The sequence below is a fragment of the Mustela lutreola genome, chromosome 3, assembly GCF_030435805.1.
Source record: "Mustela lutreola isolate mMusLut2 chromosome 3, mMusLut2.pri, whole genome shotgun sequence".
In the NCBI taxonomy this organism is placed as follows: domain Eukaryota; kingdom Metazoa; phylum Chordata; class Mammalia; order Carnivora; family Mustelidae; genus Mustela; species Mustela lutreola.
Window position 1 is genome coordinate 76,829,893 of NC_081292.1, and position 20,003 is coordinate 76,849,895.

Sequence of the window (20,003 nt, forward strand, 5' to 3'; positions counted from 1 at the left end):
GATAAAACAAAGCCACTTCATGTTTGAGACCTCAAAATCTGCATAAAGGATAAAACACTCTACATTCTACATTAGCAAACAATGGGCTAACCATAAATAGGTAGAAATCACTTTTAAACGGGAGGGTCTCAATAAACTCCAATATCCTTACATTAAAACTATCAACACAGAAATAAAAAGAAGCTTCCACAGAAATAATTTCTCCCCTGACTTTAAAAATAAAATGTAGAACAGTAGAAAATTTCCAACCTGTTCATTTCCTGAAGCACTGGCTGTCAAAACCAGAAGTAATCCAGTGCATCACTGTTCTCTTATTAAAGTATACTTCATCTTTTTCAACTTTGTCCCACAAGTCATGCGCGCAGAAGCCTTACCATTTTCACTCTTCGTCACGAGGTCACTTGGTTCTTTCAACGGCTTGAAAGAAATATCTCAAAGTAGGGCTCTACTCTTCTCTTTGCTCCAATGTGAAGACACCTTCCCATTCATATCAATACAAGACACTTTTTAAATGACGATATGTAATCAGTGACTCATCTGGCTTTTCTAACCCCAGATTCCCCGCTATGTCTGTCCTGGAATGAATCCGTCATTGCCCTGGGGAAGTATATTAACCCAAATCACAGTCCTCAGCCTGTTTTGATTTTGGCTGTTCTCATCTGTTGTCTTGGTTGAGTTAGGAACCCAGATAAGGACTCAGCACCAGCTATTAGGCTGGGAGCTCCCTCCTTGCTGCCTCCAACTCAGGTTCAGGATGGCGCAGTGGTTTTATGGCCCAAAGGTTCCCGAAGGTTCTCGAAGGTCCAGCAAGGATTCTGAACCATCAGTCGACGAAGTTTATTTAAATGTACGCCCGGTGTTTCTTCTGTATTGGCATGAAAAATGTTGGCGCCAAGACCTTCACCCCACAGAAAACAAGCATAACACAGCACCTTTACTCAACATCAAGCCTGAAGCTGCTATATTTAGAGACTGTTAGTCCAGGGAAATCACCAGAAGTGTTTCCGGTTAGCCACAGGGTGTACCAAGAAAAAATCCTGCACGAGTTCAAGAATGAGCACAAGGGCTGGCCTTGAGAGTTAAGAGCTCTGCTTCTGTTAAAGTCAATGTCAAAGCACTTTTACTTAGACCGACTTCCTCAAGACAAATCTGGGGTTTACTCAAAGAACCAGCTGACACCCCAGCAGTGAAAGAAAGCAAAAAGAGTCCAAAGTGTTTTCCTTTTTTAAAGGAAAAGGAAGTCTTATCCATTTTTTAAAAATTCCTTTCAGAGAGCCACCATTCAGAAATGGAAAAAGCTAGGTAGGGGACAGTCCACCATGATGTGCCCAAGTGATGAGCAAATGTACTGGCCCTATAGTTCCCACAGCCTCCCAGGGAATAAAGCAGCTTGACTCAGGCATCGAGACCCATGGCATGAATGCCACAAAGAAAAGCGAAGGGGAACGAGCTGGAGATGGCCGTACAACTCCCCTGTCTGAAGTTCTCTATTATCCCACCCATTGCCACTCGTCATCTATTAACCACAGTCTTAACCTTCCTAACGGTGAGGATTTGCAGCAGCATTTCAAGGTATAGAGTCAGCAAGTAAGTGTGTGATACTGAAGAGTTACTGCTTAATGGCAAGAAAAATGCAAGCTACGGAAGTAATTAGCAAAAGAAAAATGTGAGCTAAGTACTGAAGAAAAGCCTTAATCCAATCATGGTTCAACAAATTATTTGCTTTGCTTTGGTGGAAGAGGAAAATTATTCCTTCCCAGCAAGGGGTGGCAACTCTAATAGATCTGACTGAGTCGCCAGCTGAAGTTAATGTGGATAAATTCAACCGGCTTAATCTTGATGGAGCTTTTTTTTTTTTCTTAATTTTTTATTCATGTATTTGACAGAGATCACAAGTAGGCAGGCAGGCAGAGAGAAGGGAAAGCAGGCCCCCTGCTGAGCAGAGAGTCCGATGGATGCGGCGGCTTGATCCCAGGACCCTGAGATCATGACCTGAGCTGAAGGCAGAGGCTTAACCCACTGAGCCATCCAGGCGCCCCTTGATGGAGCTTTAAACTTCTAATGTGATGTTCATATAAAGTTTCAGTGCAATTCCAACACAATTTTTGCTCTTCATCATTTCAAGCGGTGGCCATAGTAAAAGCCACACCAGACTGGCAGAACTGGGGGCAGGGGCTCTCTCTTGCTCTGGCTGGTTTCTAGTGTCCAGGCTTCTGTCTTCTGCAAGATCAAATAGACATTAGATTCAGCCGCAGCGCTGAGCTTGACAGCCAGACTTTCTGGGTTCAAGTTCCAGCTCCAGCCAGCAGAGCCATGTGATGCTGTGGTTAATTAATCTTTATTTGTCTGCAAAAACGGGAAGATAACTGTACCGATTTCAAAAGGTTTGTTGTGAGGATTAAAAGAAGAAGAACTTAGCAAGTGTTAATGACGCACCGTGTGTGCTCAAAAAATGTCTGCCGTGTCATTTTTATTATTAATCTCTCAGGAGCAACCATGTTCCTCTATTTTCATTTAAGTAAATGTATAAAGTCCACTTGATAAGCTAAAGTGAACATTACCTTCTACATGTTATAGTCACAATTTTAAAAAAATAATAATAGCCTTTCAGGTATGGCGAGGTGGCTCAGTGAAGCATCTGCCTTTGGCTCAAACAAGGATCCCAGGGCTGTCAGCTCCCTGCTCAGCAGGGAGTCTGCTTCTCCCTCTCTCTCTCTGAACTAAATAAATAAAATCTTTAAAAAATAAATAAATGAAAATAAACTTTCAAAGTTAAATACAGGTATCTCATTTTATTACACTTTGCTTTTTCCAACAACATTTACTGATTCCATGCCCCTATGTCACACTTTGGTAATTCTCACAATATTTTAAACTTTTTCATTATGATTATACCTGTTAGGGCAATCTGTGAGCAGTGATTATAACTCACTGAAAGCTCAGATGATGGTTAGCATTTTTTAACAATAAGTATTCTTTCACTAAGGTATGTACATTCTTTTTAGACATATGCTATTGCACACCTAAAAGACCACAGTATAGTGTGAACAGAACTTTTTTATGCACTGGGAAAGCAAAAAATTCATTTGACTCTCTTGATTGCAATTTGCGCCTTACTGCGGTGGTTGGGAACTGAACTTGGAGTATCTCTGAGGTATGCCTGCGAAACATACCAACTTGGGAGTCAAGCTGGATCAGGTTCTATTTACTTAGGAGCTTAGCTAAAGGAGCTAACAAAGATAATTTGTTATCTCTGAGCCTTGGTTTCCTTATCAATAACAAGAATATCAATAACACACCTTGTAAGGAATCAGTCACCTAAAAGAGGACACATTGTCAATAAAATTGCTATTTCCATTATATTTTCTGTGAAAGGCAAATATTGTTTGATACAAAAGTAAAACAAGTCATAACTGTGCTGGCATAATTATAAAACTCTTGGAATTAAGAACCCTTCTGCACCAAAACTAATCATTTCCAGCTCCTTTTCCTCCCTGATTCTGAAAGGTCAGTCTTTTGTCTAAAAAAAATGATTGCAAATTGGATCCTGTGTCTCATCATTAGCTCTTGTTCAGTAAGACAGTCTGGATTTGAAGACCTAAAGACCAGAAAGTTCCTTTTGCTCCCTAAAGACTCTAAGCAATGCATGGAAAACTTTAAGTCATCCTGGTATGGGTTTCTCCTTTGTCCATCGTTCATCCAAACATTCTTTCCCTTTTGGCAACACACTGTGCTTCTAAGCCTCAACAAACATTTCAAAACGCAGTGTTGGCTCAAGTCCAAGCATGCATCTAAGTTCAGACTGCCACGGCCTTTGCAAAATCTTTTCAGTAATTTACATAGAGTTGCAAGGAATAAGCTCCCTGAAGACTCTGATGGCCAAAAATGATTACTTTACCAAAAGAAAAGCAATATTAAATATTGTTACAACTCTATTATGTTTTGAGTATATCCACATAAATGATCACAGCTAAACTTCCAAAGACCATCTATAATTAATCGTCACAGAACAGATGGCCACATGGAGATGACCAGAAGTCAAGTGCCTTGCCCAAGATTATACCTCCCACAGTGAGAATTTATACCTGCAAATGTAGAGCCAGGTCATGTGACCAGGTCCTCTATCCACTGTCCCTACATGACATTACCTCTCACTAAGAAGCACTGGCTCAAATGATCATATTTCACTTGATGCTTCTGAGAGTCTGTGAGAAGCAACCGTCACGGCCATTCTCCAGGTGGGGAAGCTGGGGCTTCCAGATACCATCTCCCCACAAAGTAAACCTGGTAGTTAAAAGCATCGTCATCGCCCTCGGGCAGCAGGGAGGGCTGGACAGCAGAATGTGGCAGGGCAAAATGCCCAGTTTACCCTCAGAATTTAAAGCTCAGCTTTCCAGGATTCCCTCCCAAATGATTTATGTTCCAGTGTTAATAACACTGCCCTTTACAATCTTAGAGTCTTCTCTTGGAGAGGAACTTTATTTATTTTAGGTTGAAGATCTAAAAGGGAAAAAACTACTTTGAGTATCCTTCTTGATAAAAGACAGAATAAAGGTTCTCACCCAGCTAACAATATTGAGCTTTACAGAAACTGCATTATGAATTACACAGAAATTCTGCAATGTTAAATTAATAAAACTGTAAACAGTTCAGTCTGGGAAACATCAAAAGCCATGCACAAAATATCATTAAAAACAGTTGCCTGGAATCTATATGAAAAGAAAGTGGATGAGTGGTGGCTGCCCAGGGCAAGGGAAGTTCAGGGGCTTGGGGGAAATGGCAGTGACTGTTCATGGGTACAGTATTTCTCTAAGGTGTTATCAAAATATTCTTCAATTGACTGTGGTAATGGTAACTCACTTCTGTGAATGAATTAAAACTCCCTGAATTGCATACCTTACTTAAATGGGTAAATTATATGGTACATGAATTATATCTCAATAAGGCCATACTGTAAAAAAGGTCACAGACATTAGGATTCAATTTCTATTACATTCTGAAAAAGGCAAAACAGTGACAGAGAGCAGATCAACAGTTGTCAGATGCCGGGGGCAGACAGAACATTCTGCAACCTTATTAAGATGGTGGTTGAATGAATCTATATACATTTATTTAAAATCAGAACTGTAGAGCAAAATTTTAAAAGTCAACTTAAAAAAAAACACAAAAAAAAACCTTAGTTGTTTCTTTTTTTTAAGATTTTATTTATTTGACAGAGAGAGGTCACAAATAGATGGAGAGGCAGGCAGAGAGAGAGAGAGGGAAGCAGGCTCCCCGCTGAGCAGAGAGCCCGATGCGGGACTCGATCCCAGGACCCTGAGATCACGACCTGAGCCGAAGGCAGTGGCCTAACCCACTGAGCCACCCAGGCACCCAAAACTTAATTGTCTCTTAAAAGCAAATCTATTTTCATTTAAATTTGTTACTCTTAAAATAATGTTTATTGATCTTAAAAGTTATTCTGATGGCTTAGAGTGCTGTATCTCTCTACCAAAGGGATTTTTTAAATATTTTGGAGCACATATTAAATAGTACACTTTTTATTACATGGGGAGAAAGCCAAAGTAGTAAGGTGGGGTGGGGGGTTTACCAGCCCTTCTACTGTTAGAACTGGAGGGTCCCATGCAGTCAAGACCCTCCTGAATGCCACAGGTGAACTCAGAGGTCTGCTTAGCATCTGAGAAGCTTGTTCTGATCTCAAAGTGTTTCTAATTCAGCAAGATGTCAAACATCATGTAATCTATTATTAGAAGGAGAAAAAGTATCTTTTAAGATACAATAGAGAAGACCATTTTCCTTAGCCTAAAATCTGGATTTATATGGCATGATAGAAGTCACATGAATCAAGGCCAATGTACTAACACTTGTCCCTCATCTCCTTGTCGGGAGGGTCAAGGTTGCTCCAAGGTCAATGAGAAGGTTTGCATGGAGGGAGAGCCTGCATGGAACCCCCTCTCCGGCCAGGGCACAGGGGTCCCTGGAACTACTCACACCATTGATTTCACTGGGGTCCTGCAACCAGGGCATTTAAATCGAGATGAGGGAGCCTAAGGATGAATCCTGACCAAATTTGGCAAGGTTTTTATTCCCTCTGTTTCTTTACCCATAAAACTAGCTCTTTTTTTTTTTTTTTTTTTAACTGCTTTACTTCCCATGCTTAAGGACAGCCTAATAATAAAGGAAATGTTTTCCCTTTGCCTTTTGCCTGAAAAGAAGGAAAAGAAAGAAAGAAAGAAAGACAGAAAGAAAGAAAGAAAGAAAGAAAGAAAGAAAGAAAAGAAAAGGCCAGGGGTAGTAAAGTTGAGCCCCAAACAACAGCCACAAGTGTGTGGTGAGTTAGATTTAGCCCAGGCCTATCAGGTCTATTACCCCATTTCATCTCTGCAACAATGGGCTGGAGTAGGAGACAAAAGTATCATTACTGACTTGGGAATGGAAAAGGGCTTCAGCTCCGGCCTTGAGCCAAGAGCAGGACATCCGTGGATTAGAACCCAAGTCCTGATTCCCGAATCTATGAAACCATGACATCACCCTGTTCCTCAGACACTCCAAGTTCATGCCATGGCCACCCCATTCCTCGCAAGTGACCATGCTTCCACTGGTGCACACCCCTAGTTCTTCAGTTGGGTAAGTAAGGAATACCACGAAGTTGCTTCTCCACTTTTTTTGTCCTCAAGTGAAGAACACACGTCTCACCCGAAAATGGTCCTGCTGTGGTCAGACTCCTGCGCCTAGCCCTGCCCTCCCTCCGTTTCCAGGCTCAGTGTGTCTTCAACTCTTCTGTAGTGCCCGCAGCTGCCAGGAGATGTACGTGGTGAGAGCACTGAGGGGCCATGCTCAGACGCTGTGGCCAAAGGCTGTGGGCTGCAGGCAGTCAATCCTTGGGTTCCTCCTGGCCTCCCAGCATGTGGTTCCCCCGGACCTTGACCCAGACCACAGCCTGTGACCTTCTCGCAGGAAGACCTCACTTCAGTACTGCATGTGTTCTTCCTTTTTCACATGAGCTAGAAACTTGTACTCCTCAGTCTAGTTTTTAAAATATTTGTACTTCTTGAGTCTATATGGCACGATCCTGCCACTTAGAGCAAAATGGATGTGACCATGGGTCATATGCTTACATATCATGACTGCTGAATGTCCAAGAACTATTTTCTGAATGATGAATAAACGAAGCATTCCTTCATGGGTTAATATATTCCACAGGTCAAATCTTGGCTTTCTCTCCCCTCCAGCAAAAATAAATGTCAAAACTATGTGAGCCAGAACAGTCAGTAATGAGGGTACTGTGCACCTTCATGTCAGAAAAAGAAGTCCTATTTTCCTGAGGAATAGTATCACAGAATTCCCAAAACTACTAGTTCTTTCCAATGTCTGTGCACAGGTGGGTTTTGTGGCACACAGCACGATGTTTGATTACATGAAAGTCACTGGAAACTACGTTTATCACACCCACATTTACATCTTTGTATTTATAAATTCTCTTAACTGGGCAGAGATGGGCAGAAAAGCAAGCTGTACGTGGCTAGGGCCGCCTCATTTTACTAACTAATGGTTGAATAAAAAGGTCTTTAAATGAGGCTCTGATCAAACTCCCCTGTGAGAATTTTTGCAGCTGAATAGCCAGGGTCTGAAACAGGACAAGGACTTGCTCTCTGACTGAACTGCAGTCATTCCACACACGGGGGAGAGAGGCCAGTGCCTGCCAAACCCACAGCTTGAAAATCTGTTTATCTGCCAAACCAAATGGCTTTGTACTGCTTTTCAGTTGCTTACACCTTATTGTTAAAAAGCCGACACTGGAAACTAAATTAAAACTAGGAGCGGGACGAGATGCCTTTGAGGGAAACAAGTATTCTTTGGGGGTGCCACAGGGAGACGCTGGGATGGGCACCGATCTGCTTTTTGAGCTGGGCTGTGGGGTTGGTTACACAAGGGTTGGCCTTAAGCTGCTTTGCTACATGTACGTTAATCTCCAGTTAAAAGAAAAAGACCACTCCTGCCTGGGGAAAGCTTTTAAAAAAGCTCCCCTTTGAACCTAGGAGAAAAAATTCCATCAGTAATAGTCCTCCGTATCAGTATCGGTGAGTACGTGGCCAGAAAAAAAACAGCATGATCAAATCAGAAAGCACCTTTTAAAGCTATCTAGTCCAACCTGTTCTAAAAGGTCCTGCAGGGGACCCAATGAGGGTCCTGGGTGGCTCAGTCGGGTAATGGTCTACCTTCTGTTCAGGCCATGATCCCAGAGTTTCAGGATCAAGCCCTGTGTTGGGCTCCCCGCTCCGCAGAGAGTCTGCTTCTCCCTCAGACCCTCTCCCCTCTCCGGCTCTCTCTCTCTCAAATAAATAAATAAAAGATATTAAAAAAAATTTTTTTTAATTGTGATAAAATACACATATTGACATCTTAACAGTTCTTAAGTGTTCAACTCAGCAGCATTAAGCTCATTCCTCTTGTGTTACTATCACCACCATCCACTTCCAGAACTCCTTTCATCTTGCAAAACTAAAACTCTAAAGCCGTTAAACATACACTCCTGTGTCCTCCGCCCCCAGCCCCTGATAACCACCATTCTACTTTCTGTCTCTATGAATCTGACTTCTCCAGGAGGACCTCAGGTGAGCGAAATCATACAATACAGTTGGTCCCTGACCTATGATTTTTATTTTTTACTCTACAATGGTGCCAAAATAATATGCATTCAGTAGAAACTGCACCTGGAATCGTGAACTGGGATCATTTCACAGGCTAGCAACAAGTAGTACATAATTCAATACATTACATGAGATATTCAACACCTTATTATGAAAGAGACTTTCATTAAATGATATCGGCCAATGTTAAGTGTTCTGAGTATATTTCAGGCAGGCGAGGCTCAGCTCTGAAGTTCAGCAGGTTAGTGCATATGAAATGCATGGGTTTATTTGGATGTAACTCCAACTTAAGTCAGAGAAATCTGTCTTTGTCCTTTTGTGACTGGCTCTTACCCTCTCTTAACCCTCCTATTCTATTCTCGCAAGGTTCATCCACCATTTAGCACATGTCAGAATGTTCTTTTTAGGGCTGAATAATATTCCAGTGTATGTACATCCCACATTTTGTTTGTCCACGCATCTGCTGATGGACACTTGGGTTTCTTCCACCCCTCAGCTCTTGAGAATAATGCTGCTATGAACACAGGTGTACAAATAATCCTTTGAGACCCTGCTTTCAATTTTGGGGGTGTATATACCAAAATAGAATTGCTGGATCATATGGTAATTCTATGTTTAATTTTTTGAGGAACTGCCGCCATGTTTTCCACAGTGGCTGCACCAACCCACATTCCCACTAGCAGTGCACAAGAGTTCCAGTTTTTCCACATCCTCACTGACACTTGCTATCTTCTGGTTTCTGTTTTTGTTGTTCTGATAGCAGCTATGTAATTTCTTTTGATACTAACGATTTCACAGCAACCACTGACTCTGTGCTTCACGTGTAACTAGTTCTGAATCCATTGCATCTTGGAATCCTCACAACCGGCGGGGGGGGAGGGGTGCCTGGGGCTAGCAAGGCCAGCAGCTTGTCAGCAGTCCCACAGCTAGGAAGGGACAGAACTGGAATTTGAGCCCAAAGGTGATAATTCCACATCCTGTGTTCTATCCACCTCATATGCTGCCTTCTTTCTTCCCAAAGGTATTGGTTTCTGGGCACTGATTAAGATGCCCAGGGACCTCCTGAGCAAGGTTCCTGTCCTGCCTTATGGCATATTAATTTGTCAGCCTTGTGATCGGTGAACCAGCCAGAGAGAAAAGAGTACAATAAACTCTTAAGGATAGGAATCTCACACATCCAATGTTTGTTTTCCCCAGAGCACCCACTAAAATGTTCAACACACAATACTCAATAAATAGACATTTGAAAAATAAATTGTAGTTATGGAAACCCAGTAATTACTAATAATCCCATGCCAGTCTGTGTGACTAGAGAAAAAAAGAATACAGAGTGAACAACCACATACTGTGCACATTACAAATTAGTAATCAAGATAACTTATAGTATTTTTCTTCCAATTTCTTGACTCTCCAGTGAGGTTTATTTTGTTTCTTTATTCCCCATTTATCTCTCACTTCTCTTCTCTTCCCCCCTTCCACTCCTTTTCTATTTATATCTTGGGACCATCTATGGAACATTACTTTGCTTTACTGATTTTGTCCATACCAAAGTACACCCATTTATGAAACAACCAGAGTAGGAGCCTCTGACCAGTTAGGGCCACCCTATCAATGGGGATGGAGAAAACTTCTGCTGAGCCTTCCACAGAGAAGATGGATCCTGAAACAATCTGGGTTCTGTTAGCAAGAGAGGTGCTTGCTGGGTGGACAGGCAATCGATAATGTCCTTCCATATCCCAAAGTGACAGCCACAGCTTCAAATGTATCAAAACAGTGCTAGAAGGTAGAACTAGAAGCAGAAGGCAGAAATTATGGAGATGAAAAATTATAGCATGATAGAGAGAGCTTTCTAATACCTACAGCTGTCCACAAATGAAATGGGCCACTTTGAGCACCTTATCCTGGTCCTGGTGCTTCTCATTATGTGGCTTCCACCACCTGCATTAGGGATAAACCTGGGAAGAAACTAACATTTGAGACCTTAGGTTCAAGGGAAAGTGACTACCTGCTAAGGGTTATCTTAAGACACACCACCAAAATCTCCTCCTTCTACAAGATTCTATGATTCAACTATCAAATAACAAGGCAGAGAGGTGGCGTCAAGAGCCCAAGGGTTGACACGTGACACTGGATGGGTCATGTCATTTGTTTAATTGTATAGTCCTATCTTTGCTGAAGACTTATAACCATAGCAACAAAGTAACATTTGAGGGTCATTCACTAAAGTGTTCAGAAATTTTTTTTCTACTAGACTTTAGAAAGATTATCCACATGTAAACAAATTTAAGGAAAATTACAATTCTCATTTAGTGGTTATATTAATTCATTTGGTAATATATTCATAATAATTCATTTAAAACTTTAAAAAATAACTGAACTCCATAAAGTAAAAGATACACAGGCAGTTAGGAGATTTAATTTGTTAGAGTTTCTTTTTTATATACATTTTAATCTATTAAGTTTGGAACAATTCAAAAAGCCAATGTGGCCCATTATCCAGAGAGACAACAACCAGGCTTTTGTTTAGAAAGACAAAAACCAACTCTTAACAGTGCTCATTTGATTATACTGATGACCATGAATTCCGTATTAAAATTTCATTTGAAGCCAGGGACTGTGTCTATAATACTATATGTCTGTCACTCTCTCATGAAGCCTCTCATTATTTAAGGATGCAGTCCCTTTTATTCTGTACCTACTGTGTACCAGAAACAGCATTAGGAGATGAGAACTCTGCCAATCACCACCACAGACTTGGGTATTATAAATGGTGAGCTTAAGTAACTTACCTAAAGTCCTAAGCAGGGGAACCAAGACAGGCACTCAGATCTGTTTAACTTGGAAGCCCATTTTCTTTTTACCATTTTATATTATTTCCCGTCAAATTAATCATCCCTCAAAGGCACTGAATACAACAGATGATCAGTCTGACATATCTGATTATGCAAGGTAGTTAGTTGCTGGCATCTTTGCCATTTGTCAGATACTGCCATTCCTAGTTATGGTAATTCTTCTGATAAACTAATTTATATATCATAAACATGATCCCAATACCAAGCTGCTGCTTTACAACATATTCTCCTTTTAAATATCACAGAAACTTAGACCTTAAATTAACTGCTTACTTCTTTAACAGTGCTACCATTACCAAGAGTATGTTGGGTAAGATGACCATTTAGGACAGGGACCAAATACCTAAGTGTTTGTGACTAATAGCTTACGCCTTCCAATGTCATGTAAAACAACAATAAATGTTACTTTTCGACCCCAAATTAATCTCTGTGGAAGCGCCTGTTAGCTCCTGGGCAAATCATCCACCTAATTCAGAGCAGTCAACAAGTGCTTATTATCTCTTCATCATTTGGCAGCACCAAATGCAGCCAAGAGTCTAGGTAGTAAGTTGATTGTGATGGAAACAAAACTGGCTTCTCACCAAAAGGCTCCAATAAGTTTCCCTTTTACACAATAAAATCCAACATTTCATATTCTGGGCAATGATTTTCCACGCCAACTGCCACCTTACTAGAACAAGTTCTTGGGCCTTGGAATGACTCCTGCACAAGTTACTCAAGAAATAAGTTCCATACTAAATACAACTAAACATAAGAAGTGGACATTCCCTTAAGAAAATGTTGTATCTGGGGCACCTGGGTGGCTCAGTGGGTTAGGCGTCTGCCATCAGCTCAGGTGGTGATCTAGAGATGGAGCCCCACCTTTCCCCCTCCCTCTGCCCCATTATGCGCACACACTTTCTTTGTTTCAAATAAATAAATAAATAAAATCTTTTTAAAAAGTAAGAAAGAAAAAGAAAATATTATATCTATTTACAACATTCATAATGCATAAATTCCTCCAGGGGCAGGTCTGCTTACAATTATATCCACACAAGAGCCATAACGGCCACTTTTGCCCCAGTGTTTTCTGATTGCTCTTCCCTTTCCCTTGCACTCACACTGGCTTCGTGTCATCACTCATTATACTGCTATTTTCAAATCATGTAAGTGATTCTCTTTTTAAAAAAATAAAGATGTGGGCACCTGGGTAGTTCACTCAGTTAAGTGGCTGCCTTCAGCTCAGGTCATGGTCCCAGGATGCTGGGGTCTTGGGGCCAAGCCTTGCATCAGGCTCCCTTTTCCCTCTTTCTGTTCCTGCTCCCACTCATGCTCTCGCTCTCTCTCTATCTGAAATACATACATACATACATAAAATATTTTTAAAAATAAATAAAAATTTTAGAAAAATTAAAAAAATTTAAAAATAAAAAGACGTACAAAGGCAAAAAAAAAAAAAAACCCCAGCATTCACCGATAACGCAGAAATAATCCCTATTAAAACTTTAGTATAATTACTGATATACATAGCTTACAGATTAGTGTCCCACCAATGCATATTTTATTTCAAAAATAGTACCATAGTTACCTACACATATGTGTTAAACCTTTTATTTTTTTTTAATTTGTTAATTTATTTATTTTTATTTTTTAAATTTTAATTCTAGTAGAGCTAACATACAATGTTATATTAGTTTCTGGTGTACAATATAGTGATTCAACTTTTTAAAAACACTTTTCATTTTAGCAATGTAATTTAATACTATGTTTAAAGATATATTCAAGGTGTTCCATTGTTATGGATGTATCTGAATTTGTATTTGCTTAATAAGTCTCCTAACGGACTGGAGCTTGTGGAATTCTGGGCTCCTCCATGGGTTTATTTATTTATTTTTCAAAGATTTTATTTATTTATTAGAGACAGGCAGAGAGAGGGGGGAAGCAGGCTCCCTGCTGCACAGAGGGCCCACAGGATGCAGGGCTCCATCCCAGAACCCTGAGATCATGACCAGAGAGGAAGACAGAGGCTTAACCCACTGAGACACCCAGGTGCCCCTCCCCCATTGGTTTTAAACTCTAATAGACTCTTCCATGCTGCTGGTCTCAAAGGGACTGCTCTGGGTAATACTACCCAATGAGCTAGAAGGAGGCATTCTTTACCAAATTGTGTTTCTTTCTTTCTCTTTTCTTCTTTGCATTCGGGCACAAGATAAAACCTATTTTTTGATGTGGGGTGTGGTCAAAGAAGCATGAAAGTCACTGTTCTATCCCCAAAAATTAGAGGATAGAGCTTAAATAATTTTAAAAATAGAACTGAACCATTATAACTAGATTAAGAAACTATTTTATTGCCTGAATATTAAAAGATTTCAAAACACCCACTAAGATTTTCACAATGGTTTCCACCATGATGAATATCAAAAGGTACATCTTTCTGATGTTGAAAATCAAGCATGGCCACCATGGGTTTCACCTCAGAAGGCTCTCCAGCGATGACTACATTCATTCTTTTCCTTCCTCCCCCTCTCTCAGGGGCAAGCTGAAAATGAACAGAGTAGAGGGTGGTAGAAAAAACCCTGAGGAAAAAGCCGCGTTCTATGGTATGGAAGGTGGGGCTGCAGGCAAATGACTGGGTCTGGGGCCTTTGAAGCAGGAGGAAGTATCACTTCCTTGCCGGCCCCCTCCCTCGGGCCTCCTGTCAGGCTGCTGGCTACAGTTCTGCTCTCCGTGACACAGCTTCCCCTTGGAAAGCAGAAGTGGTCCTCCCTCTCCAGAGGGTCTCTCTCAGACGAGCTTCTCTGTTCCCCTCACCCCCGTGGGGGTTAACATTTACAGGAAGAGCAGAGGCACCCTGAAGGCCCAAAAGCCAAGAAGAACGTCATTGCATCAGTTGGATGCAGATCACCTCACCAGTGCTGAAAAGTGGGCCCAAGGAAGTCGTGACAGCTCCCCACCAGATGTTGTACCAACAGATAGAGGAAGGAGGGCTGGAGCGACATGTTGGCAAAGACCTTTCAATCAGCATGGCTTGGGATCAAGAATGAGTTCAGATGTTCACGGAAGGGTGGGAGTGTGGGCAGACACTGCATTACTTGACTTGCCTGAGGTGTGAACTGTCAAAAGGAGAGAAGACAAATTTAAAAGACCCTCTGAGCTGCAGGAATAGCTCAGACCTCTGCCCAGTGTTCTACAAGCCAATGGGGGCAGAGCCTAGAACATTAAGAAACACCCTCTCAGGTGGATTCTGTAAAGGGATCCTCCTTATTCATATAATTTTACTGGGCATCATTTATATAAGTCAGCATCACAAGAAATGAACAGTTACAACAACACAAACAAACTAATAATCTCTTCCCATAAATGCTCAGCTCCTCTTGTGTCAATTCATGGTTTGGGGACCTTGAAAGGAGACAGGCAGAGAGCTGAGGAGAGGGGCCAGAGAAGGGAGACTGGGAATACGTGAATGTTAACAAAGACAGTCAAATAATAAAACTCTGAACGAATTCTATATAAATGAAAATGACATCCCCATGGCAAACAGAACTTTCAAGAAATAGTTTTGTGGCAGATAAGGAACGTTGACAGTACTAAGAGAAAGTGAAGCACAGAACAAGGTTGAGGAAAAAGTCCAAGAATAAAGAACAAAGGCTATATTCTCTGGCCCTGCAACTTGTCAGCATGGACATACATTTTTAACACATCATCCCAAGTCATTATTCGAACTTGCTCTTCTAAATTACAAGACAGCCCTTCCAGCTAACTTAAGCCAAAGATATCCAAAAGAAGGTCCAAGTCTTAAAATGGGGCTGTTCCAAAAATTCTAATTCCTCAACTGGCAGATTCCCATACATTGTCTACACTTGGGCTTCTCCTCTAAATGGGAACTTACTCAAAATAAATTTCAGAAATGATGATAGCGTCAACTCAACATTTCACAATTTAAGTATCAGGAAACTGGACAGCTGTAAGAAATCTTTCAATAGTTCTGACTGGGAAAAAAAAAAAAAAGGAACTTCCTCTTGTATGTCCTTCTCTTCATCACCAATCTTTAGAGATGGTAGGCAGTGTGTGTCCATTGTAAAAGTGTGGGCTTTGAGGGGCGCCTGGCCCATAGCAGGTGCTCAGTAAAGGAATGCATACTTTAATGAGCATCTTATGGATCCTGTCTCCCCTACTTTATATTTTCACTGCAAATGATGCTCTCACTGTTCTAACCACCACACAAGGAGGCCTGCATGGTTCAGGGAAGGAACTTCTAGTCGCAGATAACCCTTTGGTAAAGTGTTACCTGGGTGTTTCTTTTTGAACCAGTAAGCCCTGATAGCCCCAAGACAGTCACTAGAGCTGTTTGGGCAACAGCCCATATAGCTGTCACCTTGGCTGTTACTAGGGCTACTCCCTCCCCAAGCAGGAAGCAGTGCTGAAAGGCACAGAAACTCACCTCCTGAGTATGCCTTTAATGCCCAGCTTGACGATACAATTACCAAGTCATAAAAGAAAATTACCTTGTGGTTCCCTGTTTAAAAATGTTTATTAAGTGATAATTTCTTTTATGTAATTGAATACCTATTACAGAAGCAAAGGCAGAAAAGTGGGGAACACTCTAAAGTTAGAGCCAGAAAACATACCTACTCTGCCCAGTGGTGCCACTTAACCAGGTCTGTAACCTTGGACATGACACCAAGCCTCTTTTTTTTTGTACCTGTCCCTGCCTACCCTGGGATCCATGGGAGGTTCAAATGAAATCAGAGCTCAGTATGCTTTTGAGACTGGAATCAGCAATTCTCAGGAATCTCTTCCAACAAGCAAAAGGTGTGAGCACAGTCACTGCCGGGTAGAGCCCAAGAGTGATCTGAGGCCACCTCTGTCATCAATGAGTCATTGGTCAGTGTCCCAACTAATGACTGTAGTGACCTTTCAATGTTAATACTATCCATGCCTGAGGACATGGAGGTCATGGGATCAGCAGTGTGATTGAGATGTAACAACTTTTCATACCGTAGACATGTACACATTGTATTCTTATTTATACCGATTTACATTTGTATGGGTTTATGGACAATATCCTTTAAGGTTGTTAAATTATATCTCTGTGTATTCATTTGAACCAACTGACATCTCAGATGTTTTGGTGATTTATTTTTTAATACAAATAGAATGGAACTAAGGGGGTTTTGAGAGTCATAGCTTCACAAAACTGTGGACCACTTTTCTACTAAAAAAAAAAAAATCAACAATAACACCCTGGTGTTTGGCGGGGGGGGGGGGGGATATTGCAAAGTCTTCATATATCTTGGCAACATCTATGACTCTAAAATAAAGTAGGTCTTTTTGATTAGATGAACTACTTTTCCAAGTTACACCTCACCACTCCAGGTCAAACCCTTGGCCCCAGGAAAACAGCAGAATAAATTGTCCTGTGTAAAGATTCCCACTTAGAACACTGACACTGGGTTAACTAGACAGTCAAAAATCCCTGTTTTAGAAACCAGGAGAGAGGCCAGAGGGCTTCAAATGCCTAAGGAACCAGCCTTGTTCCTTGGCCTTGCGCAGAGCCAAACTCAGAGCCAACCTTCATTCCCTCTTCCAAGTAAGCCTGACTGCATGATAGGCATTGGGGTTAGCTAGCGTTTTGGACAAGACAGAGCTGTTTTCAGAGAGCTTTCACTGCAGTGGTGAAAACACTAGACACACACGGACAAATCAGAATATAACTCTGGTTACTGCTGTGAAGGAAATGTTGGCTGCATAAATGACCCAAGTCATTAACCCAACTTATTCTGTATCACAGCTCTAGTCAATGATGGGAGAGACCCAAATTTAGGTTTTCCAGCTCCTGTTCTCTCTTTCCTTACATGGGCTGACCTCTACCCTTCACTCAGGAAGAGGGTTTTACCCTACTCTGCATCCAAAGAGGCCTGGTCACCAAAAGTCCCTTGGGATCAAATTAAATTTCTTCAAGCCTCAAGACATTTATCTCCTTACCTCAAAAGGAAAATCCAGGACTAACTAAACCCCACCGTTTTCCAGCAAAGTTCGCTTCCTCAGGAAGGACTTCTGGGGACTTAGGAAATTCCTATACTCCTTCAGTGCCTGTTCCCCTTAGCTTTCACCTATACCGGGACAAATAGGTCTGCCCTCCTAAACGCTACAGGCAGCATGAGGAGCAGCCAACAAATCAGAAAAAAAGCCAAACATCCTTAAGTGCTAGTGCTCAGGGTGAGTGAGATTCCCAGACGTAGCTTCGCAGACAGCAAATCTCTGGTGTATTTATTAAGCAGCTTTACTAGGAAGGTCAGATGGCTGAATCAGACACAAAGTTCCAGCTTTAAAATCAACAAACTGCAAAGAACCAGAGAACCCTTGCTTTAATGGATAGAATTATTTGCAATGTATTAATAACAGCGCCATTTATGGAAAGCCTGTGTATGCGCTTGGGGCTTTACATGCAATAAATAGCTCCGAAGGTAAACATGTTCTCCCAGAGATGAAAAAAACCCACAAAGGTAATTTCAATAATAGGCCCAAGTTGACGTGCAGCTAGGAAACTGCAAGGCCCAGACTCAACTGGAGTTTCTGGCAAAGAAGCTGGGTGGGTTTGGGATAATTCAAACACACACACATACAAACACTCAAGGAAATACAACCAGACGACCACGTCAGCTATTAGCAGGAACGTTACAAACGCACAGCTTGGAGAAGACGCCGCGCTGGGCTGAGATAACGCCGGAAAGCGGGAACTGACGCTTTCACCCTTCCCCCAGGGCGAAGGAAAGGCAACCCCTGAATTCTTAAAATAACTCTCGCTTCCTCTCGGCGGGCTAAGGCACCGGACTGCCGGTCTGCAGGCCGGGAGGCGCCGGGCTCCACCGGAGGGTGCGCACCAGCCTTTGCCGCAGCCCCTCGACGTCACGCTCCCGCCCGGGGCTCCCGAGGAGTGGAACTGCCCGCGGGCCCGGCAGACAGCCCAAGCAGAGTCCCATCCCTCACCTCGGGGAGCCCGGAGCCCAGAGGGGAGACCGGATTGTGCAACCCGAGGAGTCCCTGCCAGGATCCCCGCCGCGCGCCCGCTCTGCGCGGAGATGGGCTTCCCCGAGGCGCACCGATAGTGGCCAGAACTGGGACCGCAACCAGCCCTCTGGTCGGCGCCCACACCTCCCACCGCCCCCGTGTGCGCCGCCGCGGGAAGGACACCTGCGGAGCTGCCCGCCCCCGCGTCCCCCGCTCTCCAGGGCCCGGCCACCCACAGGCTGGAGGCACCTGGGTGCCCTCACCGCCCGGGTCCGCGCCCGTGCTGCCAGGAGGCGGCGCGCGCTGGCGGCCACCCCAACCCCCGGCCCAGGGCCGCCCGGGCACACGGGACTCCGGCCAGTGGCACCGCCGCCTCTCCCGCCCGCCCCGCCCCGGCGCCGGAGCCCACCCCAGGGCTCGCCCTTGGGACTCACCAGCTCCGGGTGAAAGTTGCGGGGCGGCGGCGGCGGCGCTCCACGGTGACTCGAGTTCAGAGCCGGGGGCGCGACGGGGCGGCCCCGCGGGGCCCGCGCAGGGCAGGCTGCGGGCTCGGGGCCCTGGGTGGCGCGGCCGCCGCGCCTGCCGCGGGCTGGAGGCTGCAGCGCGTCGGGCCCGGCGGCGCCACGGCAGGGGATCGAGCGGCGGACTGGCCGGAGCGGCGGGAGAGGAACTGGCTGTCGCAGGGCTCCGCCGAGAGGTCCCAGCTACTTCCTGGTGCTCGGATTTGCATACTGCGCCGGGAGGGCGGGGAAGTGACCGTTTGGCCCCTGCCCAAGGTTTGGGTCTTTGGTGTGGCCGTCGCGCGAGCTTTGATGGCAGAGAAACTTAGCCTCTCATCGTGGTGCTCGAGAATGTGGAGCCGCTGGGGCCCAGCATCCTCCTGTTTCCTCCTGTTACGGGGACAGAAGGATCTTCCAAGGAGATCTCTGGAGCCTGGACGTGGTAGCCTGGCGAGAAAACCTCTCGCGTCTCCTTTGCTTCTTTAACATCCTACTCCGTATTGTCAGGAAGCTGGGTGGCCCTGGCAGCAGAGGGGGCGCGCTCTGATCCCCCACATCTGGAGTTCTCAAACAAGAGGGATGAGTTGTGCCGAGTGGGTGTTCAGGGTCTCACTGAGTTCTTAGTAATCAGTACAGAATAAGCTGCCTAAGGTTGTGCACGGGGATGTTCCGTGTGTAGAGTTGGGGGCGGAGGGTGACTATGGAGTTGAATGGCCTGTCAATTCCTCAAAACTTCGATGTCCTCCCAGGAAAATGGAGATGAGGGTGCCTACCTCGGAGGGCCACTGGGAGGATGAAATGCCTTTGTAAAGGGTTCTCACTGTGCCTAGAACACAGTGATAGTAGCTGTTACCCGTTCATTCCTGCGCTCTCTCCCTCCCGGCATGAAGCACAGTGCTGGGCACACAGCAAGCGCATAATCAATGTTTGTGGAAAGAATGATTGCATCGTCAAGCCCATGTTCTACTCGGTAAAAGCCACATAGAAATCCAAAATTATAATATTAGTCC

At 43.6% G+C, this 20,003-nt stretch overlaps 1 protein-coding gene across 2 annotated transcripts in view; it reads right to left on the reverse strand.

The window, feature by feature from the left end:
* Positions 1 to 19,074, reverse strand: part of LYN (LYN proto-oncogene, Src family tyrosine kinase) — a 118,668-nt gene extending 99,594 nt beyond the window's left edge. The window contains exon 1 of one of the 2 annotated variants that reach the window (XM_059166422.1): positions 18,928 to 19,074. The gene's annotated coding sequence lies outside the window, so the exon portion shown is untranslated. The remainder of the gene's footprint in view (positions 1 to 18,927) is intronic. The other variant, XM_059166424.1, reaches the window with a different exon arrangement.
* Between the last annotated feature and the right edge of the window lie 929 nt (positions 19,075 to 20,003).